Here is a 26,513-nt window from a genome sequence, read left to right as displayed (position 1 = left end):
GACAAATATATTAGTTGTAATGGAGAGTATTTTGAAGGGGATGAGGTTGTTTTGCAGATAATTTGAAAATATATACTTTTTAATAAATAATTCCGCTTTTTTAGATACCTCCTCGTATTTGAGCAAATTTAACATACAAAGTGAACATTGTTATAAGTTTTAAAATAACGCTAGCCATCAGGTAACTTAATAGTAGTATGAAGTACATATTTATACTCGGTTTTTGTGATCTCACGTCGATTAAACTGGTGGGAAGAGGGATGTCTATAAATACATTTTAGGACGACTCGAAAAGTCAATTCAGGGTGTTTCGATGTGGTAAGTCGTGTAGATCCGTAACACTTTTGTTTTTGAACGTGATACAAATGTAGGTTGGCAGCAGTGCAATAACATGGCCGATGTCTCGTCACTGTGAGATTATTTTGAGTATTGTGTTTATGTAACAAATGTTGTGATACAGAGACGTGTTTTGACTTACTAGTATTTACGTGGCACTTGGCACATCTAGAATCAGGCAGTTTAATTCATCATATTTACTGATGAAACTCTCAAGCTAGATTTGTGGTATCAATGAATGGGAGCTCAGAATTTATTTTTATCCGATCCAAACATAGCAAACGTCACATGCTCCTCTCGATCGACCTCGCCGTTGGCGACACATTAATCCCTATCTTTCGCCTTTTTGTCTTTTCTTAGCGTCGGGGACAAAGTAACCACGTTACCAATTGTGACCTGTTTAATTTTTACGCTGTATGTAGTCTCCTTCCCTGAAGTATCTCTTATAAAACAGAAAACGTTAGCACAGTCGACGTAATTGTTTTGTACGTAACCGACTGGGGCCCTTGTGCTGCCTCCGGGAAAAGGAGACACGTCCATTAAATACATGGTAGGTTACTCCCGCACTGAGAGAACGCGGGACCGTTGCTGTGGGCAGCACTTCATCGCGTCTAGTGTTGGCTGGCGCCAGTGTGAAACGCGCGCGAGTTCACTTGCCTCTGACGACTACGCGCTGGCTCACGGTAAAATTCTGCTCGACTTTATTTGCTGAACGAACAATTTCTTTTTTAAAGTGCAAAGTGTTCTCGACCAACACGCATCTCTTAGTTCTCATATTTGTACTGCGACGTATCCAGCACCCTCAGAATATAGCTGCGCATCCAGCTGCGCACAATACCATGCTTCGCGCGACTTCAGGCTTTTTGTACGTGTGATGCGGGTGTACACGAGGCGATATCTGGTTTCTTTGAAGTCAGTGCGTTTAAATTCGGTCGCAGAAGAGTTCACGTGGCGGAGGTAAACGGGATACGCCTTTGTTCCGTGCGTGCAAGGTAGCGCGTTTGTATCAGGGGACTTCCCGAGTGTGAGTTCTTGTCGCGCTCACCACAGATTCCTGGATAATGTGAATACTAAGTGCCTTCAAAACCACGAAAACAGTTTTTCTTTCCTTTTTATTGTTGTTTCTCTCTCTGCTTCGATTTTTATTGTCGTTCTGTCAAAGTTTCGGTAATAATTCTCTACCTTAAGTATATATGTAACACATACGCACGAAATTCTAATACGAAACAGAGCTCGCTCAGTAAAGAGTAATTCTTTTTTTGGACGAATAATATTTTCTGCGGAGCTTAATTTCTAATAATAATTTTTGGCGCCCTACGGTTTAGTATCTTTGTATGCCCCACACCTGTTATGTATACGTCACACATCACCACTCCCCTTGCAAATGAGCTAGTGTGCTCGTTTTCGATGTAGATGAGTTCTGGCTGTCACTCTAGAAGAAAAAAAGGAAAATATAATGTTCAAAATCAACAAATGTTTCCTGTGTAGATGCATTGATGGTCTTTTTTAAGAACATGCTTCGCGACAGTCACTTTCAGACAGTAATAGAGCATAGAACTTGGATAACAGGTTATCATTCAAACAGCCCTAGCGAGCTGGTGCATGTAAACTACCGGAGTTGTACACGGGAAGACGACGGTTCAAAATCCCCGTCTAATCCATCCAGGTTTAGCTCTACATTGCTTTCCCTAAATCAGTTGGATCGATAGAACTGGGAAAGTAGTTAGAATGATGAAATCGTCTGCAGCAGAACAGCTGTTAGCCTCAAAGCCCAGCAATCCAGATGACCCACTATTTGTCCTAAATTGATTAAGGCAGATGCAGCCGATTATCTTTCTAAAGGAGACAGCCGATTTCCTTCCACGGCCTTTCTCAATGGAAGCTAGTCTTTCGTGCGTAATTACCTCATCGTTTACATGATATTCAATGCTAGTTTTCCTTTCCTTTCTTTCTAAATCGATTAAGGCAAACGAAGGGATGCTTTCTTTGAAAAGATCACTGCTCTTTTCCTTACCTATCCTTCAGCGATAAAAAACTCATTTTTTTCTGAAAGCAGGTTGGGTTTATTCAGGATTCCAGCATACTATATTATTCCGCACTCTTTTGACTACAAAGCCCTATTTTTCAACATAATCTCAGTTCAGAGCGACGGCCTTCCGCCACCTTACTGGCAGGTTCTGTATGGTACCAATATACTGGCCGACGTCGGTGCCAAAATCTTGCTGCATCCATAACCTTCCTTTCATATCGGTACTGCGGAGTGCATTCTTCATTGAGCCACACAGGTGCACATCGGAAGGTGTGTGGGGTGGATGAGGGAGAACAGACCAATTAAGTTTTTTGAACTCCTCACTGGTGCACAGACTTGTGTGAGCCGTTGAGTTGTCATGGAGAAGAATTCGTTTGCATTTTTGTGGCAGCGAAAACGCTGAAGCCGTTTCTTCAATCTCGTGAGGTAGCACAATGCACTTCAGAGTTGATCGTTGCTCCATGAGGAACAAGCCCTTCAGAGTCCCAGAAGGCCGTCGCCATGACTTTACTGGATGAGAGTGTGGGTTTGAACTCTTTCTGCAGAGGAGAGGTGGTGTGGCGCCACTCCTTGGGTTACCGGTTTGTCTCCGGTTCGAAATGATTATCCCATGTTTCATGGCCTGTGATGTTGTTCGACAAAAAACTGTCACGGTCAGCCTCGTAATGCGCAAGCAATTCCGCACAGATAGTCCTTTCTTGCTCTTTGTGGTCTCTGTTACGCAGCGAGGAACCCTGCAGGCACACGCCTTTGAGTACCCCAACTAGTGGACGAATGTGTCAGCACTATTAACAGAGACGTCCAGTTGAGCAGCGAGGTTTTTGATTCTGATCCATCGGCCACCTCGCATGAGAGTGTCCGCACGTTTCAACATTGCAGGCGTCACAGCTGTATGCGGGCGAATAGGTCTGCTCGACCTTGTTGCGATAATGACAGACGTCTCGCCTAACGATTCACAGTACTTTTGATCACTGCCAAGTCTCCATAGACATTCTACAAATGCCTATGAATATCTGCGATGCTCTGGTTTTCCGCCAAAAGAAACTCAATGACAGCTCTCTCCTTGGAACGGACTTCCGTTACATACGCTATTTTGAAGGCTACACATAGCGCCGCTACCTAACGAAACTTGATGAAACAACAGGTGCTGAAGCGAGAATATTCCACGATGTCCCACAGGAAATTCCACATTTTTTCAACCGAAAATGGTGGGAAAAATGTCTTCCACGTGTTCCATTATTTATTGAACGTCCCTCGTATTTCGCTCAGTACTCGTAACCCACGTTTTATTCTCTATTAGTATCTGAAGATGTCTGCGCCATAGGATGTTTTCAATAACTATAAATCATGCGATCTAGACTGAAAATATTTACTGAAGTGTAATGAAGTTACAGATCCACATTTTCAATATCATGAAATATAAGAGAAATGTTCGTGAACGTAAATGGGAATGCTTGGGAGACAGACGACGTAGTTTTTGAGAAATCCTGTTGGGCAAATTTAGAGAAGTTGTGTTCGAAGAAGACTGAGAGACCATAATGCAGCCTCCAACGTATATCTCGTGTGGGGATGGAGCGAATAAGATAAAAGGCCGCGTAGAGAGGCGTATAGACAGTCACCTTTAACTCGCTCAATACGCGAATGAATAGCACAGAAAATCGCTAATATTGGTACGATACTCCCTCCACCACGTTCTAACCCCGCCTGGGGCTATTTGGCTGTCTGGTGCAAAACTTTCTATCTGTTGCTACTTTGCCGACTTGCGCGTCGATGAGAATGAGAGGAAATGATAGTATTACAGAAACACCCAGTCCCCGAGCGAAGACACTCTCCGACCCGACTGGGGATCGAACCCACGAACCTCGAGATAATGGTGCTAACCACTAGACAACGATCTACGGACCACCATGCACTATACTCGTATACTGCGTGTACTGTGTATATGTACATCTGCAGCCGGATACTTCAAGCTGAGAAGACATAATATTTCGGCGATCTACTTGATCGTCACGGTCAGGTGAGACGCTGTTGTTGCTGCGTGTCGACGAACTGGTGTTACTGTGGAGCTGGTGCCTCCGTATAGACCAGCAGACAGCTACTCAGCACGCGTGCTAGGTGCCGTGAATGCTGTCCCCACCACAAAAGGTACTAGCGGCACCCGGCGGTGGTGAACGCAGAATAAAACGATGTACTGCTATCGTAACTAATCCTCAAAATGACTTCTTAGGTCCGTGTAGGTTTCCACAATTCACTCAGAGGAAAGCACTTCTCCCTACTAGTAACAGTATTAGCCAGCCTGGTTTCAATGGGTCCTTCTCAACACAGTTCCAGTAAAACGAGATGCATCAGCAACCACCTGTATCTCATTATACACACACTCAAAAAAGTTTTGCATCACCCCGGTTCCCAGAACTCCTGAAGAAAGACATTGACTGTGGATACTGCATCACGGACACAGTCCCTTTGATTGTTCAGAGCTGTCACTAAACCCGCCCAAAGCTATAAACAACCATGCATGAGCAGCGCCTATTATACGAAGGGGTGCGGCAGCCGATCAGTTCCAGTCATTCCACCAGGAAGGAGGTACACGGCTCGTGTTGTCTGTAGTTCAACCATTTCTAGACGGTAAATACCACGGTTCGATCGCGTCCGCGTTGTTATTTTGTGCCAGGAAGGGCTCTCAACAAGGGAAGTGTCATGACATGCCTCGCTCAGGCCACCCAAGGGCCACTACTGCAGTGGATGACCGCTACCTACGAATTATGGCTCGGAAGAACCCTGACAGCAACGTCACCATGTTGAATAATGCTTTTCGTGCAACCACAGGACGTTGTGTTACGATTCAAACTGTGCGCAACAGGCTGCATGTTGCCTCAATCCCGACGTCCATGGCGAGGTCCATCTTAACAACTACGACACCATGCAGCACGGTACAGATGGGTCCAACATCATGCCGAATGAACCGCTCAGGATTGGCATCACGTTCTCTTCGCCGATAAGTGTCGCATATGCCTTCAAGCAGACAATCGTCGGAGACGTGTTTGGAGACAACCCGGTCAGGCTGAATGCCTTAGACACACTGTCCAGCGAGTGCAGCAAGGTGGAGGCTCCCTGCTGTTTTCGGGTGGCATTACGTGGGGCCGACGTACGTCGCTGGTGGTCATGGAAGGCGCCGTAACGCCTGTACGATACGTGAATGCCATCCTCCGACCGATAGTGCAACCATATCGGCAGCATATTGGCTAGGCATTCGTCTTCATGGACGACAGTTCGCGCCCCCATCATGCACATCTTGTGAATGACTTTGTTCAGAATAACGATATCGCTCGACTAGAGTGGCCAGCATGTTCTCCAGACATAAACCCTATCGACATGCCTGGGATAGACTGAAAAGGGCTGTTTATGGACGACGTAACCCACCAACTACTCTGAGTGATCTGTGCCGAGTCGCCATTGAGGAGTGGGACAACCTGGACCAACAGTGCCTTGATGAAATTGTGGATAGCATGCCACGACGAATACAAGCATGCATCAATGCAAGAGGACGTTCGGCTGGGTATTAGAGGTACCGGTGTGTACAGCAAACTGGACCACCATCTCTGAAGGTCTCGCTGTATGGTGGTAGAACATGCAATGTGTGGTTTTCCTGAGTAGTAGAAAGGGCGGAAATGATGTTTATGTTGATCTCTACTCCAATTTTCTGTTCAGGTTCCGGAACTCTCGGAACCGAGGTGATGCAAAACTGTTTTTGATGTGTTTAGTTCATTTCCTGTCCATCAAGAATTAATGCCCTGTAATCGCGGAGTTTTCGGGTTGTTAAGAACTTTGTGTGGTGACGATGTTCCAGACACCAACCCTCAGCAATACGAATATTCTTGTCCATGTATACTTATGTCTTGAAAGCTTATAAACACCGGGCATTCTCAACCCAAGAAACAAAAAGAGCGCTAATCAAATGGCTCTGAGCACTATGGGACTCAACTTCTGAGGTCATTAGTCCCCTAGAACTTAGAACTAGTTAAACCTAACTAACCTAAGGACATCACAAACATCCATGCCCGAGGCAGGATTCGAACCTGCGACCGTAGCGGTCTTGCGGTTCCAGACTGCAGCGCCTTTAACCGCACGGCCACTTCGGCCGGCAGAGCGCTAATCCTAACAGGTGGGCGAGATATAGTTTTGACTTTAAAATTTCGTAAATTTTCCATGTTTTAACTGATATGATCCCAGGATATGGGAGAAACTGATGTAAATTCATCTTGCTCCACTTTCGGCGATGATCTATACCCCAAGATACGATGGTTCTGCATCTCAGAGATTCCGTTCTGTTTCATTGCAGATCTCTACTCCCATTGTGAACTTAATGCTGCGATGAAGGAAATTAAAATGTTCAAAGAAAGTTAGCGAAGCTCCCCCTTCTGGCCCCGATTGGTCAATCGGGACCGACTGCCAGTGGCGTCATTGGATACTGTACGGAGGGGCAAGGGGGTCAGCAAACCGTTGTTGGCTTTCTCGACCGTGGAACAGCTGCTTCTAACTCAAGTAGCTCCTCAGTTGACATCATGAGGCTGAGTGCATCCCGTTCCAGTCCTCCCAGCAAGGAAAAATGCCTGGCAGTACTAGAAACAGAACCCAGGTCTTTTGCATAGCACGCAGAGGCGCTGACAAACAAGATACAGAATTCGGAATACTGTCTTCATGTCAAAAGGACATCGCAGAAAATCGTTCGGAGTTGCGGTAACGGAACGGAACGCAATGGTGCCCGGCCCGCCGTGTCGCTACCCCCCTGAGCTCAGCTGAACAGAGGCTGGCTGCCGTGCACTTGGCGGCGGTTGTGTTGCGGGCCCGCAGCTGTGTCGTCCTGCGGCCGTGGCACGTCCAGCTGTTACTGCTGTGTAATATACAGGCGGCAAGTTATTTGAGTAGTTAAAAGGGACGTTCCTGGCCTTTTTTTGCGCCCTTTGTTATCCTGCCCCTCGGCCGAGCGGGACGAGGCGACACCTGGGATAATGGGCCGGCCCTATGACAGTAATGATGCCAACTCCATTACATTTGCGCCGCCGGGCCGGCCGGGGGTCCATTGTGATGCTAACGGGATGCAACCGGTCGGTCGACGCCAGAGGTCTCCCGGGTAGAGGGGGAACCCCCCGGCCGGCGGCGGCAGTTAGGTGCCCTGGGGGAGGCGATTGTCTGCAGGGGCGGCGGACGGGTTGGCAGGCGAGGGGTGTCCGTGTTTGGCAAACGTTTAGCGCGCTAATAGCTCTGTGTGTTTATTAGCTGATTGGTCGGCAACCTGTGGCTTTGTGACCGCAGCACTGCCCTGCGCTGCACCTAGCGGAAGCAGCGATGACACTTTACTCATCGTGGGTGGCCACCGGGTGGGAGCAACTGTGATTTCACCCACACCTGCATTCACCATCAGCCTACGGGCTTGATGGGTGATTTCACTACTCCTGCAAAGCCTACCCTGCATTATTTCTGTTCAATGTCACCCATATCCAAAAACATAAAGTAGTGAAAAATTATCAGCACCACATCTCAGATGCTTCGATGTCATTCTGTTTTACTTTTAAAATAGACCATGATTCACCACCAGACAATGCTGTGCTCCAAACGCACATTCTCAGAAATTTGTCCCTCAAATTAAGGCCTATATTTGATGCTAGCAGACTTCTGTTGGCCAGGAATGATCTCTTTGCCCGTGCTAGTCTGCTTCTTAGGACCTCCTTAATCCATCTATCAACGGTTATTCAGCTTCCGAGGTAGCAGTATTCCTTAATTTCATCTACTTCGTGATAATCATTTTTGACGAAAGAACAGACACCATATCCATATAAGTATATAAAATGGTTCAAATGGCTCTGAGCACTATGGGACTTAACATCTGAGGTCATCAGTCCCCTAGACTTAGAACTACTTAAACCTAACTAACCTAAGGACATCACACACATCCATGCCCGAGGCAGGATTCGAACTTGCGACTGTAGCAGCAATGCGGTTCCGGACTGAAGCGCCTAGAACCACACAGCCACAACGGCCAGCTATAAGTATATAGTTCTGGCAATACCGGCCATGACCTCCTTCTTCTGTGCGGATGCACACATATTACCCGAACTCTTACGGGACTTGGTAAGAATGTCTTCCACGAGTAATGAGTGCGTTGGGTAGGGACACTACGAATGTAGTGTGTGGACATATAAGGTGAGAATGTGGGTCTCGCGGGAGGCGTGCTCGAGATAGAACCTGCAGTTGCACTATCCTCTGTGCCCTCGGTGGCTCAGATGGATAGAGCTTCTGCTATGTAAGCAGGCGATCCCGGGTTCAAGTCCCGGTCGGGGCACACATTTTCACCTGTCCCCGTTGATATATATCCACGCCCGTCAGCAGCTGGAGGTATTAATATATAATTCGGAAGTAAAAGAAGTTCTGAGCTCTTTTAGTTTCCAAGTTTCGAGTTTTTGAAATGAGAGGACCTCCTTTTGTACCGGGAGGTCTATCTCTCGTGACATCCCGCGGTCAGCGCGCATTGTATAGGAGTGTCCTGATACTTCTGATCGAAAAGTGTATATGGATGTACTCACAGAATGGGATTCGAGTCTATCGGCTGCAAGTGAAGCGTCAACACCTCCCCTGATTCCATGACCAACGAGGTACTCGACGGCCGTCGAGGCTCACGAGGAAAACAGGCCTTGGCGCGTACATCACAGCACGTGACACTGCAGGTCTTACGAGTGCCAGCAGCCGTCTCCGGCGAGGAGCGAGTAACTATTTCAGACGAGTTTAATAACCCTCAACTGCGCGTTTAAATGCGTGCAAGCTCTCGATAGCAAACGACAAAGTTAAGGCCTTCAGTGGCTGTCTTTTCAATTACATATTGATTTTCCGCGGGCCGTGGACGGAGCCGAGCGTTCGTGAAGTATGTGGGACAAGCTGACTAGTGCGACGTCACAAGCTCGTTGCAGTGCCTGTCTTTCTCGTGCGCCTCGACGACCGTGCAGTGATGTCACGGGAGGAGGCCGAACGGAGGCCAAGGGCCGGTAATCGCTGACGGAGTGCGGTGTCGCGGCCACAATGCGGCCGCCGATCTGCGACAGCGGGCGCATGCGCGCGTGCCGCCGCCGGCCGCTTGTAAATGAGGCCCGCTCTTGTCGGCCGTGCGAGTAAACAACGCCGTTGTCTGCCCCTCTCGCTCCGAGAACAACGGGCGGCCTCACTTATGCGAAACGGCGTCGAGCGAGCAGCTACCTGCGTGGGATTCTGATTAGTGCGCGCCGTTGTAGACGCTGACGGGCCGTCGCCACAAAAGTCGCAGGTCTGCTCCACCTGTCTGGACACAGGAGGCCTCCGTCATACCACATGGCGGAATGATCTGCTGGAACATCGCTTCAGTTGTTACTCTCGCTTCCAGTACGCACGAACCTCGAGTAGAGTAGGAGGTACGTGGTTTGAAACTTAAATCTCAACCCACCACTGTCCCTCTATTTTTTCTCTTTTTTTTCCTTCAATTATAGCTCATTCAATTACAGTGCTGTTCCCCCAACTTTGGCCACTGTCCTCTGGGTTTCATTTTTGTTTTCAAATGGTTCAAATGGCTCTGAGCACTATGGGACTTAACATCTGTGGTCATCAGTCCCCTAGAACTTAGAACTACTTAAACCTAACTAACCTAAGGACATCACACACATCCATGCCCGAGGCAGGATTCGAACCTGCGACCGTAGCAGTCGCGCGGTTCCGGACTGAGCGCCTAGAACCGCAAGACTACCACGGCCGGCCATTTTTTGTTTTGTCTGGAGATGGGTATCTATAATCTTCCAATGAAACGTATTTCTGTTCATAATTCCATGTTCTTCAAACATCTCTTTCAGATCACTTCTGATTCTTGCAGGGTTTTTTCCGGTCGAGACGTATAAAAATAACCTTATTTGGGTCCATGTTCGACTGTGGTTTAGAAACTGCGACTGTGTATCACGTAGTAAATAAATTAAAACAGTTATCTCTGTCAGTCACTTTTATTTTCTTCCATGACGCGTTTCGAAGGCTTACACCCTCATCTTCACGTGGATCACTGGATTATACTGCATTTTTATTTGCTCGATACAAGCAGTTGTCAGTTGTAAACTTCATTTCGCTACAAACAATGCATAATTTGCATTTGTTATCATAATATGGCACCGCTATTATACATATTAAATAGTAATAAAACTACTTACAAGATGTTCCAGCATAAGGAATCCACAGGTTTGTTATTAACATTAGTTAGCGCGTGCGCACACACACACACACACACACACACACACACACACACACAGAGAGAGAGAGAGAGAGAGAGAGAGAGAGAGAGAGAGAGAGACAGACTGACGAAACAATAGCACGCTGTCCAGAGACGTAGAAATGTAATATAACCTATTAATCCACCTAAAGATGAATGTGTAAGCCCTCAAAATGCATCGTGGAAGAAAATAAAAGTTGGTGACACAGATAACTGTTTTATTTTAACATGTATGTTGAAGACTTCTCTTACCTATCCTATTTTCCCTCATTCGAATCAGATGGTCGTAAAACATCATTCTACATTTTAGCATAGTTACATATAGTATTCCAATGTTTTTGCACGGATGTTCATTACTTGTTCCCGTATTCACTGGTCTGCTTTAATGGCCACAACATTTTTCTCAGGAGTTTCCTCTCTTTCTTTTCCCTGTTTTCTATCTGTACTGTCTCTTTCAAATCTAGGGATTCACAGTGTTACTTGTTCCCTCCTCATCTCTTATCTCTCCTTCCACAATGCGTTTTGAGTCATGACAGTATGTACTATATACTCACATAATGTTACATTATATACACAAGCGTTTTCTCTGTGGCTTTGCCCATGTATGCACTTGACACATATAGTGAACACACCTCCTTCACCCTCTCTCTTTGTCGACCTCTTCCAGCCTCCGTCCATCCACCTCATCCTCCCCTCACCTTCTATATGTCTATCTCCTTCTGCCCACTTCTCTCTTCATATTCTCCCCCCCCCCCTCTCTTTGTCCATTTCCTCCAACCCCTCTCTGTAACCATATCTTCCTTCCCTCTCCCTCTGATCATCCTCCCCCAGTCCCTCACTCTTTCCATCTCTGCCTCCCCTCTTCCTTTTCCACTTGCCCACCATTTCTCTACATCTTCCACCTGCCTCATGTATCTCCCTCTCCTCCCTGTCACTTTTCTCCTGCCCCTCACTTTGCCCATCCCTCGTCTAACTATCTCAACCTGTCCTCAGACATGCTCATCGGCACTTAAAGCCCCTGCAATACATTTCAATAAAGCAGGCTGATAATACTTCCACAACACATGTGTCATATAGGTCAGACCATACATCCTGCCCTGGAAAACCATTTCTTGCACCTGACATGCAGGCTGCCATGCCAAGCAGGTTGATTTAGCAGGTCAATACTGTTCCAACACAACATGCCTGTCATGCAAGGCAGCCTGTATGCCAAGGTATGAAAAAAACACTTTTTCCCGTATCTCCACTCATATTGGAGCTATAAGGTTACAAATCCAACAGTGCTGATACTCATGAGGCCCGATATTTCTGTGCCAGATTTGGGTGAAACTGATTGAGGAGTTTTAGAGTAGATCCTGGACATTCTCACATGTAATCTGCTTTAGATTATAATACATATTTTTCACTGGTTATCGGAAATACATACACAATCACATCAATCTAGAGAATTCCCATAACTTTTCTGAAAATACATATACTGTCAATGAGACATTGAAATTAAGTGTAGAGAGTAGTGTAATAGTAATTAATTTAGCCATATTTTGTAAGTAGTATTTTTTGAACTAGCTCATAATTTCTGTCCTATGAAATCTCATAGCGACTGATAAGATCATCACAAATAGAACAAAAATTCATTTTAGTTAGGATGAGCCAATCTGGAAGTCGCATCTCTGTAAAACTGATGTCCTTCAAGTCAACAGACATCAGTCAAAGATGCCTTACCAGACCTTTATTTGTACATCAGAGTCTACTATTCGTTTGTCTAATGTCTAAACAATACATATATATGGAAACAGGGATGATTCTATAATTACAAAATGGCCATTTTAACTTGTAGAAACACTCTTAGAGGATTCGACGAAGCTGCCAAAGCAAATAATGAATTGTTCACATTGCACTTATATGTCACATTCGCAAACATACACAGTAAGCAAGGGTTGTAGAGCTTCTAAAATGCTTCTGTACAGAAATATTTATGTTCATATCATATGTTGATATTGCCAGGCAACGTTGCCTTAAGTATTCGCAGAGTGACTCAGTCAACATGGGCTAGTAAAATGATGTTATCCCACGAAGGCATCACGAGATGCGACCTCGTTTACAGTGGCCAGATGATTCAATATGTTACTCTGACCTCAACAAAGCGCGTCCTAACCACTTCGTCGTATATTCTGGATTGTAACAGACTTAACTTGCTGTTATGGTACAGGGATTTAATATGTAAAAGAAACGTAATCTGCGCATTTTTTTCCGAAATGGGAAACAATGACAACTATCAGAAACATTGTAATGCGCGAATTCATACTGAATTATGAACTTTTGCATACGTAATCCTACACTTACTAAGCCAACATGTCATACTATTTAACGATTATAAGGAGCACATTATTTTATGTAAAATTCGGATGGACTGTATTAGATCGAGTTTTGAAATCCATCTGAAGGTAGTTTTGGAACAAAGCATTATCCCATATTCGTTTAAATCATGAGACTATTATATAAGTGGTTAATTACTATTTTGTTTTTTCGTCGTAACACAAAAAAAGAAAGGGGTGTAACGAAAGTGTGGCACCGTGTAAAGTTAAAGTAAACTTTGGAATGGACTCATGTGCTCCGTGTTGCAGAATCGACTAGGAACCACAAAGCTCCACTTCACTGTCGCCAACAGGACTGATACTTACAACAACAACTCGTTTTTTTGGACCTAATAAATAGAGGAATTATGGGGGTCATAACAACAGAAAATCAGATATAATGCACAATTTACAGACTATTCAAAACTGAAGGAAAAACCGGGAGGTTGGCGACTGTGACACAATTAAGGCACATGGAAGAATACTTGCAAGGATTTCACTGCATTTCAGTCGTATATCGTACCTTGACTTCGAACGTTGGTCGGTACTGCACATTTCCGTTACACTCAAAGTTGAACGCAATAGTTTCATGAAAAGGAGGCAGTTGCACTGGTATCTACGTAATGAATACGACGAATCGTTTATGTCGTCTTTCTTCACAGAAAAAGTATCGAATTTGCAGCATCTCTGTGGCGTCTCTTCTGCGGCTTCGATACAAGTCTGACAATCAGTAATTACTGAAAGCTGAAGTTGATAGTTATCTAATCTGCGGCCGATGAAGTGGCAACCCAAACCGTGTTATCGTTAATATTAATAACGCAGGGTAACTGGCGCCTACGTATCGGCATTCATATCGTGGCGCTATCACTACATAATAAATAGTTCTCTGATCGCCGCGAGACATCTATTATAACGGAATCTGACTACCACCTCCCACCTAAAAACGTGTTATCTGTACACAGCAATGTTAGAAATTCTTCTTTTCCACAGTGTTTACAATTTCCTCTGCAGCTTAAAACTTATATCCAGGAGCTGATGGTAGACATGCCATCGTAACATTCACCACGAAAGGTACATGCCACTTTCATCACCGGAGGTGGCAAACAAAAGTCTGTATTGCTTAAAAGTTACTCAGTTTACTTTGATTTCATTTTTTATTTTATTCATAAATGGTATGAGATTGTGGTCGTAAAAATAAATGTTAAAATGTCAGCTCAACCACCAATTTACAATTTTAAAAGAAAACAACTAGAATTTATGTGTTTCGAAGATGAAGCTTTCATCTTTAGAATAATCGTACAAGAATCTGTAAAAGCGACCACTATAAAACGTAAACAGGAACAATAAAAATAATAAAAAAATAAGACCAACTATACACTGCGATTTAAGCTAAAGAAGAACTTGAAACATGAAGTCGACAGATACGAGAGGGATGGTATGTACAAAATTCAATGTAACACCTGTAGTGCGAACTATGTAGGCCAAACTGCTAAGCGCTTTTTAAGTTAAGGTACAAAGAACATATGGACACTTTCAGGCTTAGCAGTTTGGCGAAGTCAGCCGTAGCCACACATATTTGCTAAACTGGCCACCCCATCTTGCGACTTGATGAGGATTTCGCAATTTGGCACGTACAAGATAAAGGCAAGAAACTGGATCTCTTAGAACAACTGGAGATTACTATATGTCCGAGCGAGGTGGCGCAGTGGTTAGCACACTGGACTCGCATTCGGGAGGACGACGGTTCAATCCCGCGTCCGGCCATCCTGATTTAGGATTTCCGTGATTTCCATAAATCGCTTCAGGCAAATGCTGGGATGGTTCCTTTGAAAGGGCACGGCCGACTTCCTTCCCCATCTTTCCCTAATCCAATAAGACCGATGACCTCGCTGTTTGGTCTCTTCCACCAAATCAACCCAACCCAACCCAATTACTATACGTCGCGTGGGAAGTCATAACACATTAGACGAACAGCTTACAGATGACATAAATAACTTTTTCAGAAACTTTTTAGATCTTTTTTAATGTCTGTTATTTATGGACTTTAGAGCTTTCGTTGATGACGAGATTCGACTTTCCGGGCTACCAGGCATAATTATATATCTTTGTATCTTCGTTATTCTCTTTAGATTTCATGTGCGTATTCAAAAAGTTTTCGCTCGCGTTAGTTCTGTGTTTACCGCCAGATGTGTCTTTAAAGAAGATACAAGGACTGTGTACGCATATAGTTGTTATTGTGACTCTGCCAGTACCCAGTGCAACATATGGAATTCCATTTTACTCTATTTTATTAGTTGACGGTATTAAGAGAACACGGCTGCAAGGGAAGTAGCCGCGTTGTTTGATTATTATTTTTATTGTTCTTGTTTATGTTTTATATTGGTCGCTTTTAGGGAGTCTTGTACTGTTATTTTGGTGATGAAGGCTTTACCTTCGAGACGCGTAAATTGTAGTGTATTTTTTACACTGTAAATAGGAAGTTACGCCGACATTCGCATTACCTGGCCCATTAAATCTGCGCGAAATGTCCAGCACTCGACGAAATCCTCCATAGCCTTCGTCAGGAACAACAGACTGCCACGACTATTGTTGTGATGACCTTTCACAGCCCGTAGATGGCTTGTGATTGGTCGGCGTACATCAGTACGTCTTGTTGACAGCGAATGTGCCCAACGCAGTTTTCATCTGATGTGTGTCCAACTGAGCAATAACTCTAGTAGAAATCAGCAAAATGTCGCCGCAGTTTCCACGCACGCCGTACAGGTAGTGCGGCCCTTCGGTAGAGCAGTGCACTTTCCACGATGTGAGCCGGTCGGCGGACCAGATGAAGATACCGGGGTGCCAGCGGTGCTGTTTTTGCCGCGGCAGAGCACCGTCTGAGCTGCCGATAGCGCACTCTGCTCTGCTCTGTGTCGCAGCAGACAGATAGCGGGCAGCAGCCTTCCGCTCTTCCTTGTTCCACCCGCATCTGCTCTCTCTCCGTGCTCTCTCCGCCACCCTTTTGTTGCGAGAGTTCTCCTTTCTCGAACCTTCCGTGAACTGTTTGCCTTGTCCCCTCACATTTTTTCCCTCGCCTGCTTTTTTTTCGGGCATTTATTGTTCATGGGTGTTCTTAGAGATAAGCAGGCCTGCAACTCAACAGTCGCTCCTTTGTTGTGCTCGTACGTACTCTCGTCTGTTACAGCCAGAGCGACTCTCGAGATAGCACCGCGAGCAATGAACCAAGCAGTGCGGCGATAATACACGGGAGGTGTATCTAAGACTTCGAGTTCATTTTAAGCAGACTGTGAGTTTCCTAGTGTTTCAAACGAATCGCCGGTGGGCCTTCCAGGTACACAATGGGCTTCCTATCCGCCACCATAGCCGAGGCAACTTATGCACACCTGTGCCGTGGCGCTTGACTCCCAGATAAGCCGGTTCAAAATCCTGGAGGTGGATGAAATTTTCGACGTCAGCATTGGGCCAGCAAGGGGAGGAGAAGTAAAGTCCCTGATCAACAGACTTTACGCGAATATCCTGGACAAAATTCCAAGGAAACAGGCCAATGAGTGCAGAGGAGCAACACACTTTCCGTCAGGCGCTGGACACATCCCGTGGGATATCCCGGCCAACATTGCTACACGACATTTTTATGACGCTCCTTCTTAAAACTAATCTATAGCTCCCTTAGATTCACCTTGTTGTCCACGAACAAGGGTTGCTGCTTGTAGCACTTGATGAAATGAAAAAATTGCACCTACAATTACCATAACGCCAAACGTTTTTCATTCGCTGTTCTCTTGCTAGGACTGGCAAAACACCTTTTCTCCACGAGCGTTTGATCACCAGTGCACTGAGTGCAGTGGTAACACGCTGGACTCGTGTGCGGGACGACAGCAGTTCAAATTCCCGTCCGGCCATCCATGTTTTCTGTGATGTCTACAAATCGTTTAGGGTAAAAAGCATGAATGGTTTCTTTGATAGGCCGCGGCCAGTTTCCTCCCGTATTCTTCCCCATTCCGAGCTTGCGCTCCGTCTCAAGTGACCTCGTCGTTGACCATAATCATGCTTCCTTCGTTTCATTTGTCCTAGCACCGATTCAAAGTAATGAACCGATGAGTAGCTACTGTTTCATCAATAGGTTCTCAATGTTGCATTACTAATTTGTATATTGGTCTAGGTCAATTCATTATTGGGTACGTAGACGCTTCCATTAGTGAAAAATCGAGTCTCATTTGTCCGCAAAACATTCATAACAGCCAACCTGCAATATTTTCCATTTGCACTAGCCGACATACCAGTGTAGCCGTGTAGCAACTACGTGACCATTACTCCGACATGCGTTGCTGAAAAATGTAACTATTCTAAGAGCAAACCCTTTTCTACATTAAAGAAAGCTCTCACGTCATTATAAAATGTCATATATATTTCTGTACAAGCTGCTTTATGTTACCTACCGGCAGTACTGTGTGCCCAATGAAAAGTACAGTACCACATTAAGCATGAAGATACGCGAAATAGACTCATCAGCACGGTGGACACACGCGGCTAATGTAACCTTTCTTCCCTCTACAAATTGCAGGGCCTCTGCCTTATGCATTTGGCGTACCGTCAAGTTGTGTCGGCTATTTTACGTGCATAAAAACTGATGTGCTCTTACACGGATTATGTTTTCTACTTGCGTTTCGCTGTGAGGTTCCAAGAAAAGGCTAGTGCTGATCTACATTGTTTACTGATTTATGGCAATAATTTAATTATAGTCATTATCACATCTGATGGAAGCTAGTCTTCTGAAACATGAAGTGTAAGGAATAAATTAATTCGGTAGCAGATGTTAAACATTACATTTATCACTGCTTATCAGCAGGCTACCACAGTTGTCATCACTCCACCTTCTCAAGGTAAGGTAAGTTCTACATGTACATCTATATCTATGCTTCGCAAACTACCTTATGGAGCGTGGTGCAGGGTGCTTGTGCTTTTGACCCCACTATAAAATTCCCCGTCACCTTCCATGTTCCGTTTGCGATTGATGCATGAGAAGAATGAATGTCGGTAAATATCTGTATTAGCTCTAATGTCTCCGATTATCTCCTTGTGGCCTTTTTTTTCGCGAAACGTACGTATGTGCGAGGAGGTGATACGTTGCCCAACTCTTACCTGGAAGTACTCTGCCGGAATTTCAATACTAAACCTCTATATCACAGACAACGCCACTCTTTAGCGTCTGCCACTAGAGTTTGCTAAACATCTCTGTCATGTCCTCGCTCCGAATAAACGTTTCCGAGACGAAACGCGCCGCCGCTTTTCGTTGGATCTCCTCTCTCTCTTCTAGTAATCAACTTGGAAACGTAGCTCTTAAGGTATGCATTTTAGAGCCCTTGTTGACTGAGCAATTTTCCTGTCATATCCCTGAATATGGCACATTCCTCCTAGGACACCCTGTCTGTGTAAATGGGAAGTGTTGACAACGTACTACAGTGACGTAGGGGAAAACCAAACGAACAATTTCACTTAGAACAGTTGTGGTCATGAAATCGGGAAATAACCTAAAATAGTTCTACATAGTTCATCTAATGTACAGCGCATGCGCGCCGTGCGACATTTTAAACATTCCCTCATCCTTTTACGCAAGTCGGTCTTAACTGTTTGAAGCTTATTTCTTTTTCTCGCTAAAATCGTCCTTGGATGTTAAACCCACCTTATTCTTCTACTTACTAATTGCAAAATTAGCTGTTTGTGTAAATTTTACCTCAGAATTTTGTGAATTTTAACAGCGTAAAAATACCAATTAAATTGTATTGTTTCTCTGGCCTTTCGACTACGAGACTACTGTGCTCCGGTTTACTTTTAGATTGAATTGTATATAAACTTAGCTACTTGTTGGATGACGTCCACAAAAGTCCTTTTTATCTCATTATTCTCACGTGAGAGTTTAATGTGTGTGTCAAATCTTATGGGACTTAACTGCTAAGGTCATCAGTCCCTAAGCTTACACACTACTTAACCTAAATTATCCTAAGGACAAACACACACACCCATGCCCGAGGGAGGACTCGAACCTCCGCCGGGACCAGCCGCACAGTCCATGACTGCAGCGCCTTAGCCCGCTCGGCTAATCCCACGCGGCTGAGAGTTTAATAACAAATCTTATATATGTAAGAAATTTCAATAATCTGTCCGACGAAGTCGGTGGTTTAGGATGGCGAGAAGGTATACAGAATCTCGAGCGATGTTGCATCTCCTTTAGCTTAGGTAGCTTTTGTAGGTATATCTGAAGTTGTTTCTCGCCATGATGGAACGCAAGTGTCCTACATCAAATTGTTCGCCTCGACGTCCCCTACGACACAGTTATACTTTTCTCCTTATACTGTAGCCGGCCGCCGTGGCAGAGCGGCTCTAGCCGCTACGGTCGCAGGTTCGAATCCTGCTTCGAGCATGAGTGTGAGTGATGTCCTTAGGTTAGTTAGGTTTAAGTAGTTCTAAGTTCTAGGGGACTGATGACCTCAGTTGTCAAGTCCCATAGCGCTCATAGCCATTTGAACCATTTGAACCTTATACTGTAAACAGTAATGGGCTTATCACTCCTTTTTGTGGTACTCGTGAAGTTACCTTTGCACCTGTCGATTATGATAATAAATTTATTATCAAAAGATTACTCGTCATTCTTGTGGAATTTTGAAACGTATCTTAGCTCTGTATGAGCACTGGACAGACCAGAGTCACGGAACGATAGATTAAGATTGCAAGCTAGTGGGAACCCGTTGTAATGCTGAAGGGGGGCTGCAGCGAACGCTATAAGAAGCTTTGTTTGCTGCTAACGATCTCGAGCGATGCGCAAAAGCGGATTTCCCACGAGGTCGCTGGGAAGTAGCTAACGAAGCAACAGGGTGTGAAGAAAGGTGACGCTTTGAGCTGCTGTGTCGGAATGAAAATATCCTTGAGGGATGAATGATTACTGGGCCACGAGAAGAAAGGCAGGAGGGAGGGGTGCCCGGCGGTGGCGAGGCGGTTTTCTTTCGGCGCAGGACGGTTCCTTTATTCGCGCAACCCTCGCGGCTTGAGTGATGGCGTCACTCTGTCACCGTCACTCGAGGCCCTTCCCCCACCGCTGCAGACGCGGGAACAATACACTGGCGTCGTCGCCGCTGCTGCTGGCTGCTTCTTCAGCGGAACTGGCTCTCAGCGCTGGACTGGCCCACTTACGAGGCTCGCAACAGAAATGTGTCTCAGCAGAACGTACCGGCCCTCTGGTCTCGTGGAAGCTTTCAACGTGACGCTTCTGCTGGCCGATTTCCGCATAAATTTACCGCTGGACATTGATGTCCCGTCGCAGAGGGCAGCCCAAGTGAAGAAGCACTCGACGCAGCTGGTTATTGAGGAGCTGTCTGGAGGGACAACACTCGGGAGGTAACGGACGGCTCGCGGGCAGGCGAGGCGAGGAACGCGGCAGCCGGAGGGCGTGGAGAGGTCTGGAGAACAAATGTTTACGGTTCCAGGCGCTGTGTAAACGGCGCCGAGCCGCGCCAAGCCGCCAGCATGCGCGCTGCCATTGTGCAGGCGCGGCGAGGGAGGCGTGGGGGGGGGGGGGGGGGGGGGGGGGAGCTTCGCGCCGGCCTCTTAGTTGTTCGCCTCGCCTAGCGCCGTCCTCGCTCCCTGTCTATTTTTGCGGAAGACGAGCTGGACACCACACAGCCATATAACATATCTGAGTAGGGTTGGGGTACGTAGACGCTAGCTCATTCCAGGGCCATACTATTCAGGAGGATTTCTTGATGATGATGATGATGATGTTTGGTATGTGGGGCGCTCAACTGCGCGGTTATCAGCGCCCGTACAAATTCCCAACCATTGCTCAGCCCAATTTCGCCACTTTCATGAATGATGACGAAATGATGAGGACAACACAAATACCCAGTCATCTCGAGCCAGGGCAAAAATCCCTGACCCCGCCTGGAATCGAAACCGGGACCCCGTGCTCGGGAAGCGAAAACGCTACCACGAGATCACTAGCTGCGGACAGGATGATTTCGTGATATTACGTGTACAGTGAGATGACAAAAGTCATGGGACAGCGATATGCACATATACAGATGGAGGTAAGATCGCGTATACAACGTATAAAAGGTCGGTGCATTGGCGGAGCTGTCATTTGTACACATGTGAGTCAGGTGTAAAGGTTTCCGATGTGATTATGGCAGCACGACAGGAATTAGCAGAGTTTGAATGCCTATTGGTAGTTTGAGTTGGACGCTGGTGCTGGATGTGTGGGACATTCCCTTTCGGAAATCGTTAGGGTATTCAGTACTCCGAGATCCACAGCGTTCAGAATGTGCCGAAAATACCAAATTTCAGGCGTTATCTCTCACCACGGCTAAAAGCAGTGACCCACGATCTTCACTTGACGACCGGGAGCAGGGGCGTTTGCGTAGAGTTGTCAGTGCTAACAGACGAGAAACTCTGCGCGAAATAACTGTAGAGACCAATGTGGGACGTACGACGAACGTAATTTGGCATTAATGGCCTATGGCAGCAGACTACTACCGTAGTGAGTGCCTTTGCTAACACCACGACTTCGCCTGCTACGCCTCTCCTGAACCATATTGGTTGGACCGTAGGCGACTGGACAACTATGACATTGTCTCATGAGTCCCGATTTCATTTGGTAAGAACTGATGTTTGACTGTGGCGTAGACTCCACGAGACCATGGACCCAGGTTGTCAAAGAGGCGCTGTGCAAGCTGGTGGTGGCTCCATAACGGTGTGGGCTGTGTTTACGTGGAATGGACTAGATCCACTGGTCCAACTGAACCGATGATTGACTGGAAATGGATATGTTCGGCTTCATGGAGATCATTTACAGCCATTTATGAACTTCATGTTCCCAAACAACGATGGAATTTTTATGGATTAGAATGCGCCATGTCACCGGGCCACTGTCCGCCCTGGTAGCTGAGTGGTCAGCGTGACAGACTGTCAATCCTAAGGGCCCGGGTTCGATTCCCGGCTGGGTCGGAAATTTTCTCCGCTCAGGGACTGGGTGTTGTGTTGTCCTAATCATCATCATTTCATCCCCATCGACGCGCAGGTCGCCGAAGTGGCGTCAAATCGAAAGACCTGCACTAGGCGAACGGTCTACCCGACGGGAGGCCCTAGCCACACGACATTTCCATTTTACCGGGCCACTGCTGTTTACGATTGGTTTGAAGAAATTCTGGACAATTAGAGCGAATGATTTGGCCACCCGGACCGCCCGACTTGAATCCTAGCGAACTTTTACGGGACATAATCTGCAAGTCAGTTCGGACAATCCTACACAGACAACACTTTTGAAATTACCGACGGCTTTAGAGGAAGCATGACTCAGTTTTTCTGCAAGGGACTTTCAACGACTTGTTGAGTCCGTGCCACGTCAAGCTGCTTCACTACGCCGTGAAGGAAGTCTGGCACATATTAGGAGGCATCCCATGACTTTTCTCGCCTCATTGTATGATAGGGTGTTAAAGAGTATTCGCATCAAACGTCTAAGAGTGACAGATTATGTCATGCGGAACAACTTTCGTTAGAAAAAATGTTTGCTGACGCTGCCCAACGACACTATACTCTTTATTGTCGGTTAAGCCCCTGAGAGGTGGCAGGGCGTAGTCACTCTCCGGTGTGTGTACGCAGTGGGTATTGCCTGTAACCCAATCAACTGTTCCATGTAAAAGTAGGTAGGCCGAGCAAAATTAAAGGTCCCAATTCGCTTCTAAAATATCGCCCTCTGTTTCTAGACATTCTTTTCTCTGCCTCGTGATGACTGGGTGTTGTATGGTGTCCTTAGGTTAGTTAGGTTTAATTAGTTCTAAGTTCTAGGCGACTGATGACCTCAGAAGTTAAGTCGCATAGTGCTCAGAGCCATTTGAAAGCCAGTCGTAATTTTACAATGTATATAACACCCTTGTATCCCCTAACTCGATAAAAACATTCGTGTAGCTATCTTCCTCGGACACGGGTAGACAAATGAGAAAATGAAAAATAAAATGAAATACACAACAACAATAATCGGGTTTCGAACACAGGGCGCAAAAATAAGAGGCCGCGACGGTAGCCAGTACGCCACCAGTTGGGCTGAGCTTGTCGCGCTCTAAAAGGCATCTACATTACGTCGAAAATTTTGACTGTCATTTTCTCAGAAACGGTCAAGTGTCCACGGATAAGCTGACACACGTGTTCACTTACTTTGACCCCTCTTCCACTGAGCGAAGTTCCCGGGAAATCGGGTTATGGATCTTGCCGTGCTCGCCCCTTTAGATATTGTCTGTGTGGCCAAGAGTAGCCATATAGAACAGCTATAGGGCGTGTAAAAGTTTCTAGTTTCCTTTACTTTCTCTGTCATTCTTATCGATGTATCGCTGTATATTAAATAGTTTCATTCTGAACTGCACTGTGTAGTTATTTCACGCAGTCTCTCAGCGATGAGGCACAATCCAGTGAGTCTCTTGTCTTCCGTTTTAAGACCCATAAGGACGTAAATTCCGGCAGAGGACAAGCTGTCGCTGTGGGAAGACACAATTTCCATACCGGAGGAGTGGGATTCAAACCCCGTCCGACCTAAAGATATACGTAACCCAATGACTCCGTTAAACTATTAAGATGAAAACGCGAGTGGTCCTTTGAAAGAAGTCCTGTCGATTTTTTTCGTTATCCCTGACGTATCTGAGCTTGTGCTGTGTTTGTATGTGCTCCCTGCAAGTCTCCGCACGGCATGCGGCGGACGGGACATCATGCAACAATATCACTGTGCAACGCGTAAGAAGAGAAGACCGACGTGAAGTGTACAAAGAAGCCATGACGAAACCAGCGGAACAATTGGAAAAAAATGGTGAAGGAGGGTCATGTCGGCAGGCTCGCACTGGGGTCAGATGACGCTGCACCAGAGGCTCTTATGTGCAGCGAGGCGCGCGCTGCAAGAAAAGCACGCGCGGCGAAGAGCCGGCGGCGGCGGGCAGTCGCAGAAAAGGAGGCCGCGGCGGCTAATCTTCTGCAGATGGCTCGCGGCGCGGCCCGCCCGGCAAACAACACTCTCATTGTTTACATGACGTCACACAATCGCACAGTCGCCGCTCCCGAGCGTCGGCGGCGCTTGTTTTGCGGACGCGGCAAGAAAAACAAATGGAGGAGTGAGCCTGTACGTCTGCGTGTGCAAGTGGGCGTCCTGCGCTGAGCACTTCCCAGCGCCTTCCATACGCGGCGCCCACAAAAAGAAAACATACAGGCGGTTGCGCTCGTGTGAGTGGGCTTTGTTCTCGGGGCTGACATCTGGCGCCTCGTGAGACGAGCCAGACGCCGACGCAACAGGCGCGCCACTGGGCCTTTTACGGACCCCGTCCACGGTGTCCTGGGTCTGCCCCGCGGGGGGGGGGGGGGGGGGGATGTAGGGGGCCGCAGGCAGATTCCTCGGCACCCACCGCCGGAAGCTGACCCGCTGCAGCATTCCGCCGCTCACAAAAAAACGCCCGAGCTACGTTTCCGTGTTGCACGGTGACGTTTCGCTAACGAGATTCCAGGCACATGCCATGCCGTTAACGGCAGTGGTAAAAAAGTAAAGGAGTGTGGCCTCCACAGTTTTCAGCGAAATTTTTAACCATCATGGATGTGGAACACTGCGACTGTAATCGAATAAAGGTTTTCAGAAATCATTCAGAGGCTGGAGAAGATCCACCTTTGGAATGAAATTCCTCATCTGTCTCTTCGATATATAAAACAAAAAGGTATCAAGAGCGTATGCACAAGTTGTAGAGAAATAAAAGTTAACCTACCAACAGCTGGCTTTCCTCTAGCATCTTGAGTAAGAAAATAGAAAAGGGTGTGTCGGCTGTAAGTGAAGACCAAAGTGGTTTTAGCAAGCACGACCATGTCTTAATAACATTCACGCTATCAGACGGTTACTGGAAAAATGTAAAAAAAATAAAAAAATAAAAGCATATACATGGTCTTTCTGGACCCACAGAAAGCATATGTTTGTCCCAAGAATAAAATTGTGGAGAGTTATGAGAAGGAGGTTAATGTGAGAGAGAAATGGATTAAACTGGTTAAAAAGTAATACAATAACACAAAAGTAATCATTAAAATGGGGAACAAGGTTACTCGAAGTACACACATCAAAAAAGGTTTTGCATCATCTCAGTTCCGAGAGTTCCGGAACCTGTGCAGAAAATTGGAATAGAGACCAACATAAACATCATTTCTGTCCTTTTTATTACTCATGAAAACTACACATTGCCTGTTGTACCATCACACAGCGAGACTTTCATAGGTGGCAGTCCAGATTGCTGTACACACCGGTACCTTTAATATCCAGTAGCACGTCTTACTGCATTGATGCATGCCTGTATTCGTCGTGGCATACTATCCACAAGTTCAAGGCACTGTTGGTCCAGATTGTCCCACTCCTCAATGGCGACTCGGCGCAGATCACTCAGAGCGGTCGGTGGGTCACGTCGTCCATAAACAGCCCTTTTCAGTCTATCCCAGGCATTTTCGTTAGGGTTAATGTCTGGAGAACATGCTGGCCACTCTAGTCGAGCGAAGTCGTTATCCTGAAGGAAGTCATTCACAAGATGTGCACGATGGGGGCGCGAATTGTCGTCCATGAAGACGAATGCCTCGCCAAAATGCTGCCGATATGGTTGGAGGATGGCATTGACGTATCGTACAGCCCTTACGGCGCCTTCCATCACCACCAGCGGCGTATGTCGGCCCCACATAACGCCACCCCAAAACAGCAGGGAACCTCCACCTTACTATACTCGCTGGACAGTATGTCTAAGGCGTTCAGCCTGACCGGGTTGTCTCCAAACACGTCTCCGACGATTGCATGGTTGAAGGCATATGCGACACTCATCGGTGAAGAGAACGTGATGCCAATCCTGAGTGGTTCATTCGGCATGTTGTTGGGCCCAACTGTACCGCGCTGCATGGTGTCGTTTTTGCAAAGATGGACCGCGCCATGGACGTCGAGAGTGAAGTTGCGCATCACGCAGCCTATTGTACACAGTTTGAGTTAACACGAAGTCCTGTGGCTGCACAAAAAGCATTATTCAACATGGTGGCATTGCTGTCAGCGTTCCCCCGAACCGTAATCCGCAGGTAGCGGTCATCAACTGCAGTAGTAGCCCTTGTGTGGCCTGAGCGAGGCAGGCTATCGACAGTTCCTGTCTCTCTGTATCTTCCCCATGTCCAAACAACATCGCTTTTGTTCAATCTGAGACGCCTGGGCACTTCCCTTGTTGAGAGCCCTTCCTGGCAGAAAGTAACAATGAGGACGCGATTGAGCCGCGGTATTGAACGTCTAGGCATGGTTGAACTACAGACAACACGAGCCGTGTACCTCCTTCCTGGTGGAATGACTGGAACTGACCGGCTGTCGGACCCCCTCCGTCTAATAGGCGCTGCTCATCCATGGTTGTTTACATCTTTGGGGGGAGGGAGGGAGGAGGGAGGGGGCTTTACTGACATCTCTGAACAGTCAAAGGGACTGTGTCTCTGATACAATATCCAC

General features: G+C 46.4%; 1 long non-coding RNA gene and 1 other non-coding gene across 2 annotated transcripts in view; both read left to right on the top strand.

Moving 5' to 3' along the window:
• The window catches only part of LOC126412156 (uncharacterized), a 609,166-nt gene that overhangs the window by 492,959 nt on the left and 89,694 nt on the right, over positions 1-26,513 (top strand). The gene's annotated exons all lie outside the window — the stretch shown is intronic.
• On the top strand, positions 8,631-8,705 carry Trnat-ugu (transfer RNA threonine (anticodon UGU)). Its single transcript has one exon. It is a non-coding gene; the product is annotated as a tRNA-Thr (tRNA).

Source organism: Schistocerca serialis, chromosome 7 (genome assembly GCF_023864345.2).
Source record: "Schistocerca serialis cubense isolate TAMUIC-IGC-003099 chromosome 7, iqSchSeri2.2, whole genome shotgun sequence".
NCBI classification, from domain to species: Eukaryota; Metazoa; Arthropoda; class Insecta; order Orthoptera; family Acrididae; genus Schistocerca; species Schistocerca serialis.
Note: the sequence above shows the minus strand (reverse complement) of the source record. Positions and strands in the feature narration are given on the sequence as shown.